The 18386-nt window shown below is 39.1% G+C and overlaps 1 protein-coding gene across 6 annotated transcripts in view; it reads left to right on the forward strand.

The window, feature by feature from the left end:
• CNTLN (centlein) overlaps positions 1–18386 on the forward strand; it is a 251852-nt gene that overhangs the window by 189664 nt on the left and 43802 nt on the right. The gene's annotated exons all lie outside the window — the stretch shown is intronic.

Genomic DNA, 18386 nt, shown 5'->3' on the forward strand with positions numbered 1-18386 from the left:
AGGACTTGGAGCGGGGAGGAGCATGATCAAAATGTACTTAAATAATAAAAGTAATCTAAAAGACCCAAGCAAGCAACTCCTATAGCAGTCATTATTTTAATAAAAAAATAAATTTTTTTGCAATCAGCAAAAAATTAAAATAAAAGATGTGAGCTCTTAACTACCGTTTTAGTGCTGTGCCTGTCTGCTGCTATGCTCCTCACCCCAGTGGTCATGGTGGTTTGGAACAATGAGCTACAAATTAAACATTTTTTTTATAATTATTCTTGGTCATGATATTTATCATCAATAGAAGCTAAGACAACAATATTTCTTAAAAATTAAAAGGAGATGCTTTCTATTCTGTGACCTGAAAAAACAAAGTTTCACCCCAGGCTATCGCTGCCAAGAACTCACCTGTGGCCTAGCTGAATTATCACAGATTTCACAGGCATCTGTAAGCTTGAGTGTCACAAATGTATGCTACTGCTGCTGCTGCTTATTTTAGAGGAACATCATTATTTTCACCCTATCTTGAAGAATTCTTGATTCCCCTACTCTGAGTCAGATAAATTCTGTAATGGCATATTTCATTCTCATATTTTTGGGGCAATAGCAATCTTAGATAAAGCTTTTAGGATTTAAGTTTTTAAATATGCAACATTTCTTTTTCAATTATGTTAACCAATTAATCTTAAATTGGTTTAACCAAACCTCAAATAAAAGGCTTTAGTGAAGTATGAGGATCTGGAACATGCCTTGGGCTGTTAGGTTAATCCAGCATGTCGACACCATATCTCAAAAGATGTGTAGCAACCCTTGAATTATAAAGTATCAGATTCTATGAATGTGCATTAAAATTTCACATATTTGTTTTGATATCTTTGGTTGTCAGTATTTCCTAAATATACATGTGTTGATAATTATTTATATGCCTTTTATTCAAAAGGTTGGAAGTTGGAAACTATTACACATCTTTTTTCCTTCCAGGAACTTAGAGATGTAAATAGCCTCATTTTACTTGTATAATCTTTGTTCAAGCCTCTAGTAATAAAAGCAGAAAACAGCTCTATGATTCCCACTGCCCATCTCCGAAGTTTCCTTCACTTTATACCAGTAGATTGTGTGGTACACAGTTGTTGTAGGCTGTTCAGTTTATATATGTCAGATTCTCTAGGGCCATGGCTTTTGCCAGATGAAGCATTTTTTTATTTTGAGGCTGATGAAACACGGTGCAGTTATTGATCTGTGCATGACATAGCCTGTCTCTCTCCTGGCAGAGTGTAGCAACATTTATCCAGGAATTTGTGAAATGTCACTCGGATCATGTTCGCAAGGTAAACTGTGCAAAACCCAGGATCTGAGCTCAGAATCCATGTGGAATTGGACGTGACTGTCTTGTTCCTATGTCCGATCTTCTAGGTGAACCAAGTGATATTTGTTAACAGAATATCTGTGTCTGATATTAGACTTTGTTAGGGACCATTATTATTACTCAGAACACTGTGTGCTAGAAAAATCATTCTTTCATTCTGTTTTCACTTCTGATCTTACAGCAGAAAGATACAGAAGGAAATACAGAGTAAGTAACATCAACTAGACGCCCCCTTTCTGTTTGTGATAAAGCTGTAGAGACAGTGCAGTCTTTTCTTTACAGCAATGGTTCTTCTCTGTAACAATATATTTTCAAATGCATTTCTCTTGTGAAAATATCAATATGCCTGACAGTGACAAATTAGAACATTTCTTGTACTTCTGAATTGTGATATTTAGCTGTACTTGTTATTTTGTTATTTGTCTTATGTTTTATTTCATCACATGGGGCTACATAAGGTCCTTTCCATGCCGGCATAAATGTCCTTTGAGTATACCCCACCCCATTCCACGCAGCCTTCTCCTTCTCTCACCTGTGCCTCCTGGTAATCCTCCTTGTTTCGTAGGCATTTCCCTCCTACTGTTAACTAGATTGTTTTGCACATGTTTGAATTCCTTTATATATACTTTACTTCATATTCAGTGTACCTAATACATTTAAATCATTGTAATAATGAGATATAAATAAGGAATGAAATCCTTATTCCTCACCAAAGACACTAATATGAGATTTGAATGTTTATCTCAATACAAGGAAATTATATGTATATATACATATTGTTAATATAGTTGTGCATACGTCTATATACAAAGACACATGCATGTATGTATATTTAAAGTATGGAGGGGCACAATCATTTTTCTATCAGTCTTTAGTAAGGTTTTTGAAGGAAGTAGCATTTGAGCTGAATAAATCTGAAAGTTACACGCATACAGCCAAACCGTTAGAACACAGGGAAGCTCACAGCATCAGAATGAGAAGGCAGTTTGTTGGACGCAGTGAGAAATCTGGATGAGCTGTTGTTGAAATCACTTGGACAAATGTGGGCATGAAATTTGCTATGAAGACTAGGCTGTGTTAAAATTAGCTTTTCTGTGAAATTTCTTGAGATAATACTTTGAAATATATACCCTCTAACACAACTTCATAAATCTCTGCCTTGCTTTCCCTTCCGTAGGAGAAATTTATACTCTATGCCATGAGAGGTATTCCCTTGGTAGTGTTTGCAAATATTATTTCTTAATTTTAAAAAATCATTTAAGTGGTACTAGTATATTTATTTTACCAAGTTCTCAAGTTAAAAAAAAAGATTCAATTATTTTTAAACATGTTTAATTTTACACTCCTGAAGTCTCAAGGAAGTCACACAGAGAAAACAGGAAAACAGCTATGAAGCTGTTTGTCTCGAGAATTTTAATAGAACAAAGTTACAAGTAATCAACGTCATGTGAATATCAGTATTACTGCTGTTAAATTGGTAATAAACTGAAGGAATTTTGAAATTCACTGAGTTTTATCCAGATAACTTATTTGCAAGGCTTAGAGATAGTTAACTACTGACAATCATTACAATATTTCAATCCCAAGTATTAAGATGTTATTCATACATATTAAGAAATGCATTGTTTTCACTAATTTAAATATATAAAGTCAGAACGAAAAATGGTAATCTTTAGTCTTTAGGTTTATTATACTCCCAAATTGAAGATATTTAATTTAAATTACTGCGAACCTATTCAGTATAATCTCAATAAATTTAATGTCCATTTATGTTCTGTATGGTCCAGTATATGATATATGTGCTTTAGGTTTTGAATGAAATTATTAAGTATATAGTAAGTGGAAGTAAAAGAATAGTGATTAACAAAAGCAGCAGATAGCTAGAAAAACATCATCGTAAAAAAAAAAAAAATCATCGTATCAGGCACTTCAAACACCCAGTAGAAATCAAATGCCTCCTTGAGGCAGACAGCTGGAGTTCTTCATTGAGAGAGTCCCTGGTAGAGTAGAATGTCCCCTGGAGTGAGGCTTCCGAGTAAAAGAACAAAGAAAGCAGAAAACTCAAATCAAATCAGGCACTTACAATCACCTGCTGAAATGACAGGCCCTCCTGAAACGGCCATGCTGGAGTTCCTGGCGGAATATTCTACACAGAACAGTAGTCTGCCTGGTGTGAGTCGGCTTCTCTTTTCTGCTGTCGTTATGTCATGAGACAAACAACAGTAACCTCTGTTGGGGATTTTCCTTTTCCTCCCAGCTGTCCTTATGGGCATGTTTTTAAACCCTTAGCTGCTTACTGTCCACTCCTACAGAGTCAGGGGCCAGCCAGGTTCAGGACGGGGATTCTTTTTTTCTGAGACAGGATTTTTTGTTGTTGTTTGTTTGTCTGTGTAGCTTTGGCTGTCCTTGGCTTGCTTTGTAGACCAGGCTGGCCTCGAACTCAGAGCTCTGCCTGCCCCTACCTCCGTGAGTGCTGGGATTACAGGCTACCATGCCTGGCTTAGACAGGGATGTAGGACAATTGACATAAACATATTTGGTCTGAAGTGTAGGAACCAAGCCTGCTTCTTGAGTCAGACTCTCAGAGAGGTTAAACAACTTACATGGCAGTTTACATATAATAAACATTGTGTTGTGCGTGCTGTTCAGAGGTTTATTGACAAGTATTATCATGTAGAATATAAATTTCAGAAACTATCACTATTGATAATAGGCCTGTGGAGATGACTCAGTGAGTAAAAGCAATGTTGTGCTCAGCTGACCTGACAGCCTCAACTTGATTTTCAAGTAACTCAGAGGAAGGACAGAACCAGCTTCTGAAATCTGTTTTTATTCTACACATGTGCACTCGTGTGTGCACACACACACACACACACACAAATGATGATGATGATGATAAATAATAGTAATAACAATAATAATAATACATTTTAAATTTAGTGTAAAGACCCAGAACTGTAACTTAGTGATAGAATGTTCACCTAGCATGTCTAAGACCCTGTGATCAAACTTTGGTAGTAAAATTTAAAAAAAATCTTTAAGTACCACTGACATAATTCTTAAGAGATTTATTAGAAATTAAGTATGGTGAGGAATATGTGATGTCTGGACTCACTGACATTTTGTCACAATAATATGTGTGGACATTAATTTCCCTGGCCCTTCTGAGCAATTAAATATAATAGGAATCGATACTGTTACAATCCCACTGGAAGAAAAAACCCAATAATGTTAAATTATTTGCTTTTTAAAAAAAAAAAAGAGAGAGAGAGATGCAGAATTTAACTAGAGGAAAATGAGGAAGCCATCAGATTTGTGTAGACATTTTAGGCTTTGATCTCCTCCATGCCCAATAGCTCAATCAATGTAACTTCGCTTGGAAATTGTGGTTGTCCTATGCTAGAGCGGAGTTTTAATACCACCCTAGAACAACTTTCGTTTTTGATCACACACACATTTTTGTTAATGATCGTGTGCGTGTTTGTGTGTTTGTTTAGTTGGTATTTTTGTTCTTGCCTCCAGATAATGTCAATAACTGAAAAAATGTTGACAAAAGAGTGAAATATTAATGGAATTTTAAAATGGAGGGGTATATCTATGAGTTCTTGGTTTATTAGCTAAGTTTCCACAATAGAAGTAGGAGAAGGGATGTGAGAATGACGTGTTCAGGAGGACATTCCCTCCCCTCTTTTCATCCTGTGGGATTGCCCAGCTCTTTTATTCCTACAGAGAGAGGCATCAGCACGGAAGCGGGTGGCCTAGTGGTGGGTAGTAGGCATGTCATCCCGTTAGGTGCTTAAGAGGGCTGCTGCTGAACTCAGATTCTCACCACGTGGATGTTGAGAAATCACTGTGGTGGTGATTATATAATTTAGTTTCCAAGTATCTGATGTAATTGAGTATCTTTATTTCCAGGTAACTTGAATATGGCACTTGAAATAACAGCAAAGCAAAAAACAATTAAGCTTTCCTTAGTTGTTGCAATTCCATATGGTAACTTTCAATTTTCACATATATGACATTTTATCTGTTATTTTTCACATATTTGTGGGACTAGTAGTTGAATTGATATAGTTTAACTTTGATATTAGTTTCTTTCATTATTCTGATTATTTTGAAATAGACAACATTGCCAAAAGCTTATTCTAACTTTCTGTAATACCAAAACTATCAATTAAAGATAAACGTTAAATATTGTGGGGACTGTTTTCAAATTTTAAAACATTAGTAAACTTTTTGAACAATTTGAGATTTAAAATAGTGTTAATTTTTATTCTGAGAAATTATATTCAAACATATATTTAAAATGCTTTAGTTGGCCATATCTAGTGTCTGTATTACCGAGTGTAAGGGCATTGAAATAATCTTACTCTTTGTTAATGTTAGTGAGAGTAGCCTACCTGTTATCCATATGCAGATTCACATATTTCTGTGATAAAATCTAATTTGAGCACTTCAAGACAGATTGGCGTTTCCAGAACTATAAAAAAAGCGCTTAGCTAATTGCACACCATATTTAATATGACCTTATACAAAGCAGCACCTTAGTGTCATGCTTCGTCTTTAATGTGCACACTGGAGCTGATTTCATCGGTGCTAGATAACTGCACTTCATGAAAAGAGTTTTTTCTTGATAGGCAATTAACAGTAATTAGGAAAATTCGCCTCAAAATGATGTCAACATGAGATTGTTTAAGAAAGTTGAATGTCAGTGACTTAAAAAGAAAGTTCTCTGACACAGGTATGGCATGTGAAACATGAAATGTTAATTTAACTTTTCTGCTTATTATTCATGCACAATATTATTTTGTCATTCAGACACTACACTGACAGAGTATAAGGGTGTTAAAATAGTGCTGCTGGAATAAAAAGAGGATTAATTTACTATTGGCCAATTAGCCAAGGGTACTTAATGGTCTCTAAAGGCTACTGAAGTCTAACTGCTAGCAAAAGCATCGGTGAAAAGTCCTCTACATTACCTTCATCTGCTTGACATTTTCTGAAACATACTGTAGGCTTTTAATAACTGCATCTATCAGAAAGGAGTTTTTGTGAGTGATGTTGTAACTGAGTAGAATTTTCATTTGATATTTCATTACACAGATAATTACATTTCTACCTAAGATATTTTAGTTGTTGTTGTTGGTGGTGGTGGTGGTGTGTGTGTGTGTGTGTGTGTGTGTGTGTGTGTGTGTGTGTGTTTGTGTGTGGTGTGTATGTGTGTGTGCTTGTGTGTGTGTTTGTGTGTGTGTACGTGTGTGTGTTTCTGTGTGTGTGTGTGTGTGTGTGTATGTGTGTGTGCTAACCTCAAATGGTCTCAAGTATCAAAACAAAGAAAACTCACATTTTAAAATTAGAAAATTTTACTTAATACTAAATTTGAAAGTTATTACTAAGAACTGTATATTTTCTTCTGTGCTTGTATAGAAAAGAGGTGTTTGGTGATCAAAAAATAAGGTAGTTGTCCTGATAACTCATATAATCAGTTCAGTAACTTATGCTTTTAATCTTCTACAGGTAAACATATATAATTTTATATTTTTCAGTTTTGTCCCCTATGAATGAGCAGTGTTCTGAATAAGAAAATATTAATTCTATCCACTGATTAAAAAATGTTCCTCAGTTTAGAATGCATTTGTAGGAGTTTCTTGCCTATAAAAGTCACAAGATACTATGAAATTTGAATTTGTTCCATTATCCTAATTCAAAGCAATTATGATGACAAAATTGTTATAATTATTTTTGTGTGGTAGACTTTTATTTTTTAACTCATTTTTTAAAATTTTTGTTAGTTTATTCAGATTACAACTCAATTGTTATCCTATCACTATATCTTCCCATTTTTCGCTCCCTCCTCCTTTCACCCTAATTCCCCTCCCCTAGGTCTATGACCGAGAGGGACCTTCTCCCCCACTATATAGTCATAAGCTATCACGTCTCATCTTGGTATCCTGCTTATTCTTTCTTTGAGTGCCACCAGGCCTCCCCACCAAAGGGAGGTGGTCAAATATGGAGCACCAGAGTTCATGTCAAAGTCAGTCCCCGCTCTACACATAACTGTGGAGAATGTACTGTCCATTGGGTAGATCAGAGTAGGGGTTCGGTGTTTACTATTGTATTGTCCTTGGTTAGTGCAATAGTTAGAGCAGACCTGTTTCCCTATCCACCCATCATGATGTTCTTCTTGTAGGTTTCTAGAACCCTCTGGGTCCTTCTTTTTCCCCATCTCCTATATTTCTCTTACCTAGAGTCTCAGTAGGATGTGCTCACATCTATCCCAATCTCTTGGTAAGTGAAGACTTTCATGGAACATGCCTTTTGGGCTAGTGCCCAATTATAAGTGACTATATTGCGGTAGATTTTTAAATTGCTGCTTCTGTAAGTATAAGAAAGAATAGCCTGAGTGAGAGGATGTTAATTAATTTTTTATTTTTTCATTCAGCATCAGTGTCCTTTATCAGTCCTAATGAGAATTTAAGTATGAAGATGTGTGGTTCTAGGTGTAGTAGTGTATTTCTACAAGCCCAACACTGAAGGCTAAGACAAGAATATCAAAGTTTGAGACCAGTCAGGGTTTCTCTCTCTGTCTCTGTCTCTGTCTCTGTCTGTCTGTCTGTCTGTCTGTCTGTCTGTCTGTCTGTCTCCTCCCACATGCACACATGCACACATGCACATGCACTTGCACACATGCATGCTTGTACACACACACAAACACACACACATTCACACACACAGTTTCTACAGAGGAGACTCCAGTATAGCTAAAAGAAGAAGCAATACTTTCCTTTACTCTGGCTGCCCTCTGACCCTTTCCAATAGGCACCCTTTGACGGTTGTTCTTTATTACAAGACCTGTACCCTGTTCTGTTCCTTCCCTCATGCACTGCTTCTAAAATATGTGAATAGTCAAAGCTTTTCTCCATGTTCAGCACAGAGCATCTTGTTTACTGGGAAGGCAAATGCTCAGTGTTTCATTCTTTGGAGCTGCCAAAATCAGTCTCTAAAATCACATCGTGGCATGAGGAGCAGGTGGTCCAGGCTTCCTGTATACCTTTTCTTCTCTGTATTGGGTCTTTTGAAAAGCCTTGATTGGCCCTATTTCATTTTTTAAATTCATTTTTGGACATGAAAATGTTTACCCAGGTTCCCTGCTGGAGAAGAAAACTCACTCTCCTCAGGACTATTTACCTGTGTTCAGGGAACTCCCTTCTCCAATGTGAAAGCTTGGAAGCCGTGTGAACACATGGGCATTTGGTGCTGTCCCTGGTGTGGATAACACAATCTAACATGGGGATACATGGAAGGAAGGTGGTCAGTATTTACAAACCGCACTGAGAGCAACCACAGTTTCTTTGTTTTCTGCTTCTTTAAAATGCTCACTATTGTGGGTAAGATATGTCTAAGTGTCCCCAAATGATGGGCACTATTTTGTAATTCTCAGAAAATTGGGAACAGTGCTAACTCAAGATCCAGCTATTCCAACCTAGGCATATACCTGAAAGATACTCCACCATACAACAAGGATATTTGCTCAGCTATGTATTCTTAACAGCCAGAATCTAGAAACAACCTACATGTCCCTCAACAGAAGATCGGATATAGAAACTATGGTACCAGTGTTGCTCAGAGATGATCAGGGCAATTATAATTCAACATGGCTGTAGTCATGTCAAGATCCCTATGCCAGCCTATGATGTCTATTGTGATGTCTACTTCCTATGATGACTATTTCTGCAGTTGTGCCTTTTTTTTTCTTTTTAAGTGACTGTGGACTATGTATTTGCTATTTTGTTTGATTCCTACAACAAATGTACAAACTCCTTTATAAATAATGTTAGTATAATCACACACAAAAAAGAAACATTTACACAATGGAATACTACTCAGCTATTAAAAGCAGAGAAATCTTGAAATTTTCAGGCACAGGGATGGAACTAGAAACGATCATCCTGAGTGAGGTAACCCAGACCAAGATAGATACACATGGTATATACTCACTTATAAGCGGATATTAGCCACATACTACAGGATAACTATGCTACAATCCACAGACCTAAAAAAGCTAAATAACAAGGAGGACCCTAGGGAGAACACTTAATTCTCATTAAGGAGGGCAAATAGAATAGACACCGGAAGCAGTTGAAGAGAAGGAACAGGATGGGAACCTAACATAGAGGTCCCCTGAAAGATTCCACCCAGCAAGAGATTGAAACAGATAGTGAGACTCACAGGCAAACTTCGGGGTGGAGCACAGGGAGTCTTATGGAAGACTTGGGGCATAGAAAGACCTGGAGGGGTCAGGAGCTCCACAAAGAAACCAACAAATGGAACCAACAAATCTAGTCCGAGGCAGGGTGGAGGGTGCTGCAGAGACTTGAAGTTACAACCAAGGACCATGCATAGTGAGCGCCTACACCTGCTGCTCAGATGTAGTCAACAGGTAGCACAGTCTCCTTGTAGGTCCCATAATATGGGTTGTAGGGGCCACCTCTAACATGGACTCTGGTGCCCACTCGTTGATCACTTCTTCCTGGTGGGGAAGCCTTGCCAGGCCACAGAGGAAGAGGATACAGGCAGTCCAGATGAGACCTGATAGGCTGAGGTCAGATGATGCAGGAGGAGGCGATGAGACCTGATAGGCTGAGGTCAGATGATGCAGGAGGAGGAGATGAGACCTGATAGGCTGATGTCAGATGATACAGGAGGAAACCTCCCCTTTGTGAGGACTGGAGGAGAGGAGGATGAGGGAAGGAGGGAAGTTGATATCATGAAGAGCCTAGGGAAGGGGCTACAATCAGGACATAAAGTAAACAAATTAAAATAAAAAAATAAGTGTCTGACTTTCACACAAACCCTGGTGCCCCATATTTGACCACGTCCCCTTGATGGGGAGGCCTGGTGGCACTCAGAGGAAGGATAGCAGGCTACCAAGAAGAGACTTAATACCCTAGGATCATATACAGGGGTAGGAGGTCCCCCTCAGTCACAGTCATAGGGGAAGGGAATAGGGTGAAAGTAGGAGGAAGGGAGGAATGGGAGGGTATAAGGGATGGAATAACAATTGAGATGTAATATGAATGAATTATTAAAAATGCTAAAATAAAAAATAAGTATGGATTTGTCAAGCTGTCTTAAAAGATGGTAAAAACTTAAAAGGAGGAGTTTAGTTAAAGAAAGTATGTCAATCAAGACATGTACTTAAAGGTTATACCTGTTTTCTCCCTGGTTACTGCTATGTGAGCTCTGGCCTATACCATGCTGAGAAAGATAAATGCTCCTTGTGATAGTCTGCTATGAGAGCCTGCTAAGCTATGCCTGACACGTGATTCAAGGAAGACAGAAAGTAATAAGTAGATGTTATTTCTAGACTGCTAAATTTGAGATGTTTGTTTGTTTGTTTGTTTTGAGGCAGGGATTTTCTATGTAGCGCTGGCTGTCCTAGAGCTTGCTCTGTAGACCAAACTGGCCTCAAACTCAAAAAGATCTGTCTGCCTCTGCCTCCCAAGTGATTACTATGTCATAGAGATGCACAAAGTGTAGCTAATAAACTTAAAATAATCTGTTGTTGAATATTACTAAGTCTAGATTTAGCTACCTAAATGCTAAGTTATAACTTCTTTGTCATTGAGAACACAGACTCCCTATGGCACATGATATACAAAAAAAAAAAAAAAAAGAAATGGCACATATTGAGTCAACTTCTACATCTAGGTTCATATATCCAAATCCTCCAGAAAATGTTATCACGAAGCCCAGAATAATAAAAATGATTTGTATATGAAATCCCGCAATGCAAACAAGGACGAGAAGGTGAAGGGACACTTATTTGCCCCTACCATGAAACTCCAGAGTCCATGCTCAAGACACTGAAAGGAAGATTCTGGCCTGAGGCCTTGATGACCAGTTGATCAACAAATGGAGATATACATGTGGCTTACATTTCTAGCATACAAACTAGAACATTTGAACTAGCAAGATGGCTCGGTGGGTAAAGGTACTTATTACCAGGCTTGATGACCTGCGTTTGATAGTCGCAGTCATGGCGCGTACATGCTAGAAGGAAAGAGCAGACTCCCGTAAGTTATCTTCTGATTCCCCTATGTGACCTCCAGGGGGCACCCTCTCCCCAAGTGTACACACAAAATAGGTGTAAAATGAAAGAAAATGCAACTTTTTTAAATCAAAGAAATAACATTAATACAAAATTGTGGATAAGACCAAATCAGAGCGAGAATATTATTTAAGCTGCCTGCCATGGGGCTTACGACACTAATCGAGGTAGGGCACCAAGGACTAGCTGAGGAGAGGAGCTGGAATTAAGTTGTGGCTTACATATTTTTCTGTGCTGCACACACACACTCTAATTATGTTACCATCTTAAAAAGAGTACATACTTTATCTACCTCCTGTCTTCCCTAGGCCAGGAGTCTCACACAGCCTACTAGGTTCTGTGCTCAGACTGTCACAGGTTGTAATCAATGTATCAGCTAGGCTGCCTTCCTTTCTATAACTTAGACTTTGCTGCCTCAAGCTCCTGTCGCTGTGAGCTCTGCGTGATAGCCCATAACCTGCAACTATGACACAATATAAAATGTTCCTGACTTAAGTTTTTTTGTCATGTGTTTTGTCACAGAACTATATAATTAAAATGAAAGGAAGTCAGTGCCAAGAAGTAGGGCTTATGCTGTGATAAGTCTGGTCATGTAGTTCTTGGCTGTTTAGAACTGGCTTACAGAAGGAAATGCGCAAGAAGTTGGAACTTGGCCCTAAGAGAGCAATCTTAGTGAGCCATTCAAGGCAGACAGTGCAGGGCCAGCTTGTGAGGTTTCAGGGAGGAACAACAACTTTACCAAGAGCTGAACTAGGCACGAAACGTGTGATGTTCTCACAAGGATCAGGCTCCATTCTGTCTATGTCCTGAAAACCTCCGTGAGACTGAGCACAGGGCTGGCGGACTCAGTCCTTTAGCAGAGAAAATGTCAGCACAACAACATTCAAGACGTGGTGTGCCTGCAGCTCAGTGCACTCACTCCTAGTCACAGTAAGAAAGAGCAAAAAGGTACTACATATGGCAAGTTTAGTGGAGAGTGTTGTTTGAGCAAATTTACAATCACAGATAAGGCGATCACAGACCAAAAAAGCATCAGTAATTATTAGAAAGAAACTTTTCTCCTCTTTGGACCAATAGAAAAGACTTCCAGCATCATGGCCTCATGGCTTCATGGAAATGCACATTCACTTCTACCAAGACAAGTCTAACTGAAAAGGCAATGCCCCTGGAAGGGGTCCGTTGCTCCTACTCAAAAGCAGCTGCTCAGGGAAACGTTTCCTCAGGATCAGCACTTAGAAGCTGGTGGGCCTGTGGTACTAGGCAGGGAGGCACCATCCTGCCTGGCAACAAAATTTGGCAGTATGATGTACATGTCACAGTTTTTGTAGGTATGCAAGATAAAAATTAAGGATGCTATGGAGTCTTAATCCTTGGCTCTACGGAGCTGCTGAAGCAACTTAACATGGAGCAGGGTCTGAGACCCTGTGAGGAGGTCCTGAAGGCTACTTTGTAAAACCGTAAAGATAGAGCATGTCAAGTTGGCACAAAGTTAGCCTGCCTGCTGACCATAATTGACCGTAACCTTGAGCTCCTCTTCAAAACAGAGCATTCTTCAAGTTGCTTTGTAACTCGCTGCCCGTAGGCCCTCGCCTGGTAGCTCTGCTCTTAGTTCTCTCACTGCATGGGCCCTCACTTCATGCTGTAGGAGAATCACCTTCTCGAGGTTTCTTGAGGCCTTATTGATTAGGTTAGGACCAGTCCAGACACTCCCAACTGCAAGTCACTTGGTTAGGAGTGCCCATCGCATTCACAGAATCCCTTCTTAATATAATACAACATAACCAGTACGGTGCTCGCCCAGAGTATAAGCAAACCAATACTATGTAAGGAAAAGAGTGTTTGGATGTGGTTCTTTATAGTTACCTGAGAACTGTGTCTGCCACTGGCTTCCTTACTAAAGAATAGGTCTTATACATAAGTATAATTTCTCTACAGTTGCTTAAAGAGTGTTCTTTTTTTTTCTTCTTCTTCACCCTTTTTTGGAGAGTTTTTTCAGTGTTTCATATTTTTAGTAATTTAGATATAAAAATTTGATACACAAAACTATACATGTGTATAGGGAAGCATGTGTTCTTTCAGTATAATTGGATCTTGCTTAAATTGTGGTAACCGTATGCATGCCAATCATTTATCATTTCCTTAATAGTGTAAACATCCAGAATCCTTGTTTCGAGTCCTTTGAAAACTTCAGTGCATTATTATAAGGTACAGCCACCCTGCTGCTTATTCCAGACCTTCTTATTCTTACCCAGCTGCCCTTAGTGCCCATGATGAGCCCCTGCTCGTGCCGTCCTTGTCCCACTCCCCTCGGCCTCTGGTGACCACCAGTCTACTTCCACCTTCTGTGAGGTCAGCTTTGTTGTAGCTGCCACCTGTGAGCAAAATCATGCAGTCCTCGCTCTCTGCACCTGGGCTGTGTGACATTTTCCTGAGGAGACAAATGTCTAGTCACCCCAGCTTGGGGACTGGTGACAGCCGTTCCATCCAAATCTAGCTTGGCGAAACAGTGAGTTTAATAGGAACTTTTAGGAGCTCGAGCAACATGGTCAACTGATCAGTGACTGTATCACTGAAGAGAATATCTCCTTTTCTTCCTGCAGCCTTTAACTGTATGTGCTCACGAAGGGGCATAAGCTTACTTGACCTTCCTTGCATCAACCATCAAGTGCCTGTAAGCCCTCAGGGAAGGGTGCAGCTTTTTGAGTCCCTCCCCTTTTCCTTGATTGCATGTTAGTGGATCCAGCATTGGGCAGTTGTTCTTCCAGTTATTATAGTTGCTGGAAGCTCAGAAGGACAATGACCATGTTGTTCCCAGAACACCATGCTCCACAGCAGCCTCAGTAGCTCAATATAACACAGTAGCCATCAGTTCAATCTCAGCATTTGCAAGTGGTACCTATGTTGGAGTTTAGTATTAAGTTCTGTCTTATACAGTAGTTCTAAGTAGTGCTCCCCATTACAATGTCCATTTAAGTCATGTGAGGTCCTTGCATGGAGACTTTTACATTTCTGTCCTCAAAACTGCTTCCTTAGATAGGTAAGTGTCATCTCTGCTTCCAAAAGATGAAACAACCCTACGATGTGAGCAGTAGATTCAGAGAACTAAAAAAAATTTGTGACTCTCTCATCTGTATTGTATTACTTTTCTTCTAAATATGATAGACAAAAATATTTTAAATGTTTGGTTAGAGATGGAAAGACAAGTACAAAATTAAATCATGCCACTAATAGCAAAATCATAGCTATTTTCGGGCTAACATTAACTCATTGACAGATTGTACAGCATATTCTCTTATAGCAAGGCTGCCTAAAAAGTGATTCTCAGAGGTCAAACCAAATATAAGCAAAGATCTTTATGTCCATTTCTTGAGTTGTCTGCAGAATTTCTCACATACATCAAATTCCTAGGCTGAGAGATGGTTGGAAGACACCCAAAGACATTTGTCCAAAATGTTGAGAAACTCTACTATATAGAACAAAATTTTAGAAATATGATTTGTAGACTATAGATTTTAAATACTATCTAACCCAGTGAGACAGAGAGACAGAGAGAGTGAGGTGACACAGGATCTCATCTTTCTCAGGTTGGCCTCACTGTGTAGCTGAGGGTGACTTTACACTTATGATCTTCCTGAGTAAAAACATGCTAACCCCAGATTCAGTGTTGAGAGTAAAAATCAGGCCTCATACCTGTGAGACAGGTACTTAACTGAACTACACACACACACACACACACACACACACACACTCACACACACACTCACACACACTCACACACACACACTCACACACACTCACACACACACACACACACACACTCACACACACACACACTCACACACACACACACTCACACACACACACACACTCACACACACACACACACACACACACACACACACACACACACACACACACACTCCCATCAGATGTTATTTTCATTCCTGTTTATCCTCTCCATGATCTCACATTTCTTCCTTTAATACCTTTTTCTATTGTTAATTGATTTTATCATGTACATTTGGGTGTTCCTTAATGTAATATATGTATTGGGTTGATCTTTTGTTTAGTAGAAATGCATTTATAGTGTTAGAATTTGCTAACATGGAAGAAATGGAGCTGCGGTCTCCTATACCAATAACAAATTAAAGAAAACCTGGGGCTGTTTGTAGGAACAACTTTCCTGGGGGGCATGAGACTCTACGACTAATTGTGGCCATGAGGCATGTTTCCACAAGAAGAAATCAGAAAAGTTTAATTTAGATCCATAACAGTAATATCAGAATTAAAAATAGTCTGGGACATACTGCCTCAGTAAAACCCCATCATTAACAATAAGTGTGTTTTAATTTGTATATATAAGAAATAAGAGCTTCACTTGGCATTTGTCTTTATAGTATGGATTGCACTATAAATAAGGAATTTTGAAAACCTTAGAAGTTTCTTTTGGTTCTAACATATTGTATCATTTTTAAATATTATGGTGAATAAGCAGGTAGGCAGCAACACAGATGTTGTTCAAGGATTTAGAATTTCCTGGGATTTAGTAACAGAATTGAGAATTACACTCCTTGACTCAGTGCAGCTGTGGGAGAGGCTGGCCCAGAGCCTAGTGCTGCTGTGGCCTTTAGTAGAGGAGCGTCTCTTTACAGTGGATGGAGACATAGCCGACTCATGACGGATCAGAGTGCTGAGAACGGGGGACAGTTGGATGCTCAGCCTAGACGGGAGGTCCTTACCACCCCCTCCGTGGCTCAGGGAACATGTAACAGTGGCTGTCCTCACGCCGTTGCGTTCTTGACAAGACCTGTATAAAACTGGACCTGTCAGCATTATGTCATAGGAGGGGAAGTTCTCATGAGATCCTGCCCCTCCCTGACGATATATAGGCAGTTGTTTTCTTTGTTGGTGTAGCCACTGATTAATTGCCCATGTGTCTATCAGCAACCCCTCGAATGTGTCCCTAGGAGGAACTCTATTTAAACTACTTGGGTCACCGAAGAATAAATTCATTTAAAAGAGCTGAAGGTAGAAGGGACACAAGTTGGGAAGAGAAAAGGAATGGTGGAAGGGGGCAGAAGAAGGTAAGGGGGAGTCAGTATGGTCAAAATACATTATATGCCTGTACTAAAACACCATAGTAAAACCCGTTCTTACCTGTAATTAGTATATACTAGGATTTCACAGATGAGGGAAATGCATTTGCTGTGGGAACTAAGAGAATAGAAACATTACTTTGCTGAAGAAAAAGAGAAATAAATAGCAAAAAAAATCATTGTTAAGAAAATTACAAGTGACCTTTAAAGATGCAGTGTAACTCTGCTGAGAAAGTATTGGCACTGAGCCTCAGATGGGGAAGCGGCAGGCAGGCCCGAGGTGGGGCAGGTAAGACTGACTTCAGGTGACACACACTGAACCATAAACTGAAGCTAAATCTTCTGTTATCTACCAAGAGCTGAACTTTTTTCTGTTAGCATGATGTGCCCTGTGGGGCTTCAGACGGGGTAAGAACACGCAGTGTTGGTTTAGGAAGCGGGGAAAGTGGCATGAAGGCAGAGGAAGGCTGGGGGAGCACAGGGAGAAGAGCCCTAGCTGTAGTTACAGTGGGCTATAAAAGTTTGCATTGAGTGAGTGGCATAAAGGAATGAAAACAAGAAGTATTTCAGGCAGTGGAGGTGGCTCAGTGGTTAGGGGCACGGGCTGTTCTTCCTGAGAAACCAGGTTCAAGTCCCAGCACCCACCACTGTCTCTAACTCCAGCTCCAGGGGATCTGACTCCCTCCCACAGACATGAATGCAGGCAAAATCAAGCACATAAAATGAAATTAAACAAATTGACCATAAATTAAATTTATAAAAAGAAATATTTTATAGTGTGCAGGACTGGTCATTGATTGGACATAGAGAATTAAGAGAGGATAGAATTCAAGCTTTGACTATACCAGGAAGAGTTCCAGATTTAAAGAAATTATGAGTTCAAGATTAGATATTAATTATTAGGGACAATTTATAAATAAAAATGTCCTTAAATATCAATAGAACCAAATATGGCCAAAGAAATAGTTTTTAAACTAAAACACACTTTTCCAATGCTCTTTTGTCAAATTTTTGAAGCTCTAGGTGTGAATTCATGGTATTAAGTGTTCATATTTACAGTGTGTCCTTATATATACAAGCACATTTCAGCTGTGGATTTATTGGAAGAGTTTCGATACATTGTGATGAAATAGTTTCCAGCACAGCATATCACATGTTTACATTACTATACATTTTAGTCACTTGATGGCATCATCTGCTACTCCTAACTAAGATTCATAGCAAGGAAAGAATTTTCCTCTTCCTCGGAGGGATCTCAGAATCATTTCATGGCATTGTTCCTTGTGTTAGGAACCATTTTATAAGCTTTGGAGTAAAAAATGGTGAAGTTACTCTCTTACAATGTTCTGAGTTGCTCGGATATCACAACATGACGACGTTCTGGTGACTAGATTGACAAAGAAGAAAGATTAACATTAAGGTGGTGTCTTCTAACTCTTTAAGTCTTCCTAATATGTTACTTAGCAATGTTTAAACATAAGATGTAGAGCTGTGTGATTTCACCTCAACATTACAAATATGACTGATAAATTATCAATCAAGCAGATAAAACTGACTGAGATATTTTTCATGCTATTTATTTCCACTAAGTCCCTAACAAGCCTCATCTGCTAATTGGAGTTAGCATTTCTGTTGCTAAATGAGAAGTGTTTGGCTGCTACATGGGGTAGTAAGATCTACCCCAGGGAATGAACAGCTAACATCTGTTACCCTGTCCTGCTCCAGCTTGGCTCTTCCCAAGTACACCCGCCTCGGAGTCAGAGTTGTCAAGTCTCTTTTCTGTCTTCTCTCTGTCTCTGTCTCTGTCTCTGTCTCTGTCTCTGTC

This window comes from Acomys minous (assembly GCF_964271855.1).
Source record: "Acomys minous genome assembly, chromosome: 1".
Taxonomy (NCBI): domain Eukaryota; kingdom Metazoa; phylum Chordata; class Mammalia; order Rodentia; family Muridae; genus Acomys; species Acomys minous.